This window comes from Bos grunniens, chromosome 27 (genome assembly GCF_055505025.1).
Source record: "Bos grunniens cultivar Pamir isolate PY7600 chromosome 27, Bosgru_T2T1.0, whole genome shotgun sequence".
Taxonomy (NCBI): domain Eukaryota; kingdom Metazoa; phylum Chordata; class Mammalia; order Artiodactyla; family Bovidae; genus Bos; species Bos grunniens.
In genome coordinates this window covers 16,737,469-16,741,040 of record NC_141191.1, presented here as the reverse complement: position 1 = coordinate 16,741,040, position 3,572 = coordinate 16,737,469, and positions in this window count along the sequence as shown.

Sequence of the window (3,572 nt, the reverse complement as noted above, 5' to 3'; positions counted from 1 at the left end):
CCAGTGCGTTCAAGTTTCTGTTATTGTTCTGATGTGCTGCTAATTGAAGTTAAAATATATTCTTAACCAAGAGCTTGATTTGGGAGGACCAACGATGATGTGGCGGGACCGTTTAATCAAACACTTTGAGATGGTGGTAAATTACCAAATAGGGTAAAGGAGCCTTCCTGTTCCCTCTAGGGCCCTCTCAGAAGGCCCTATTTTCTAAAATTACATGATGCCAGGAAGGATACTAAGTTCTCACAAACCACAGCTCCTAAATATGACCACATTTTTGTTTGTTTCCTTGCTTTGAGGAATGGGGAGTAGCAGAGTATAAAGGCTATCGCTGAAATTAATCATTTCCACCCATAAATTGTTAACAGGGCTAATGGGGGAGGAATAAAACACTGATGTTCCCCAATGGTCAGCTCTGGGAGAGGTGTTATAAGAAGGGAAGAATTTTCCTCTTTATTTTACATACTTAACAAAGGAATGTAAGTGAAAACCTGAGTGGTTTGCATTTCTTCTAATATTTCTGTAGTAAACCTACATTACTTTTAAGTCAGAAAACTGAAATTCTAATTGGGAATAACGATTCCTATTTCCAAGGAGTGGAGGGCAGCAGGAATAACTCCTTTAAGGCTATTGCAGGAACTTCCCTGGTGGCGCGGTGGCCAAGACCGTGCTAGCAGTGCAGAAGGCTGAGGTTCAGTCCCTGGTTGGGGAGCTAGGTCCTGTGTGCTGCAGATTACTTTTTTAAGAAAGACTCTGTTAAAGCTGTAGTTTTGTAGTACATTGACAGTTGAGCCCGTTCTTTGTGGTCGTTTAGTGACTAAGAAGACGATGGCACCCCACTCCAGTACTCTTGCCTGGAAAAATCCCATGGACGGAGGAGCCTGGCAGGCTGCAGTCCATGGGGTCTCGAAGAGTCAGACACAACTGAGCGACTTCACTTTCACTTTTCACTTTCATGCATTGGAGAAGGAAATGGCAACCCACTCCAGTGTTTTTGCCTGGAGAATCCCAGGGACGGGGGGGGGTGCCTCGTGGGCTGCCATCAATGGGATCGCACGGAGTCGGACACTACTGAAGCGACTTAGCAGCAGCAGCAGTGACTAAGTCATGTCCACCTGTTTTGCAATCCTATGGGCGATGGCCCACCAGGCTCCTCTGTCAGTGGGATTTCCTAGGCAAGAACACTGGAGTGCATTGCCATTTCCTTCTCTGGGGAATCTTCCCCACCGACCCAGGGATCAAACCCGCATCTCCTGAATTGGCAGGCCGATGCTTTACCACTGAGCCACCAGGGAAGCCCTGAGCCCTTCCTAATCTCTGCTAAATAAAAAAGACTAAAAAGAAAAAGACCAAGAACCCGATAGAAAAATGAACCAAGGGCAGTGAACGGACAGTTCACAGAAAAAGAAAGACCAAATATCCTTTAAACCTCAGAGGAAGAGATTTATCATCTTAATAAGAGAAATGCAAATTAAACTAAGGTATCATTCATCGCCTGTGAGAGTGACAAAAATCCTCAAGTTTGATAACACTATGTTGGCTGAGCTGTGGGGAAATGTATTCTCCCACTGGTAAGAGTGCAAAATGTTGGGGGTAGAATCCAGCAATAGCTGTCTAATCATTTACTCTTGAAGTAGCAAGCGCAGGTCTTGAAATTCAAACTAACCTGTCCACGTATAAAAGTATATACACAATTCTTCATCGCAGCATTGTTTTAATGGTACAAAATGGCAGCAACCCAACTGTAAAAAAGATATATCCACACAGTGGAACACAATTTGCTATAAAACAGAATGAGGAGAATCCTCTTAAACTGGTAGGCAAGGATCAGCATGCATGAGGAGGTGGGAAAGAACAAAACACAGAACACTATAGACAGTGGGGTGTAGTTAGTATAAAAGAAGAATAGGGGTGGGAGGGTATAAGAATATGCATAAAGTGAGGAATGGATAAAGAAGATGTATAATGTACACACACACACACACACACACACACACACACACACACAATGGAATATTACTCGGCTGTTAAAAAGTGAAATGCCATTTGCAGCAATATGGATAGACATAGAGATTGTCATGCTGAGTGAAGTAAGAGAAACAGAAATTGTGAGTGACATCCCGAATATGCGGAACCTAAAAAGAAATGATACAGTGAGCATATTTACAAATAGAAACAGAGAACCAACTTTGAGTTGCCTGAGGGGAAAGGTCGGGGGAAGAGATAGGTAGTTTTGGGTGGACATGTACACACTGCTGTACTTAAAACGGATAACCAACAAGGACCTACTTTATAGCACAGGGAGTCCGCTCTGTTATGTGGCCGCAGGGATGGAAGGGGATTTTGGAGGAGAATATGGATACATGTATATGAATGGCTGATCCACCCTTTGCTGTCCACTTGAAACTATCACATTTTTAATTGGCTATACTCCAATATAAAATTTTAAAAATTCTTAAAAAGACTATGCATAAAGTAGCACCAGAAGGATAAAGGAAACCAATACAAATGAAAGTGGTGGATGGGGGCAGGGGCGGAAGTGAGGTTTCTCACCTGTTTCCTTTTCTATATCATTTTGACATTTTTGTTGTTGTTCAGTCATTAAGGTGTGTCTGACTCTTTGCTACCCCATGGACTGCAGCACGCCAGGCTTCCCTGTCCTTCACTATCTCCCAGAGTTTGCTCAAACTCATGTCCATTGAGTCAGTGATGCCATCCAACCATCTCATACTCTGTCACCCCCTTCTCCTGCCTTCAATCTTTCTCAGCATCAGGGCCTTTTCCATTGAATCAGCTCTTCATATCAGGTGGCCAAAACTATTGGAATTTCAGCTTCAGCATCAATCTTTCCAATGAATATTCAAGGTTGATTTCCTTTAGGATTGACTGGCTTGATCTCCTTGCTGTCCAAGGGACTCTCAACAGTCTACTCCAGCATCACAGTTCAAAAGCATCAATTCTTACAGTTTTGAACATGTCAATATATTTCCTGGTTTCAAAAAATGGGAATAAACTAAGAATAGGTGGGAATGGCACAAAACTATTTCAGGAATGAGAACGTGGATCAGTACAGGGGGTAGGGGTGGAGAGGGCATCATAACTGTGCAATAGCCACATTCCAGGATTTTGTACAGCTTGTTTATTTTCTTCTTTGACTCAGCATCTGTACATACGCGTTGAGAAGTCATAACACACTTGATATTAGAACTTGAGCCTAAAGTCTCAGCATCAATTTTTTATAGCTCAAAGAGGAATCTAGACAATTCCTATGTATTTTCTAACTTATTCTCTAGGTGTTCCATCCTTACCCTTTGCAATATGATTATAATAAACTATCACATGATGAGGCAGGCCAACAAATATCTACCAAAGGATTTTTGTGCCCAGAACATCTACCATCTGCCACATTGTTAATGAAAAGAACTGAGGAACTGATATGTTTAGAGATGTTCAGAAAAAGCAAGCACCTCACTCCCAAGAAAATGTTTTTCCAAATTTAAAGTTGGTGCAAAAGCTTTAAGTAGCACGTTTGAGCTAAAGAGCCAATGTCTGATCTACCTCTTATGCTTTGGTTT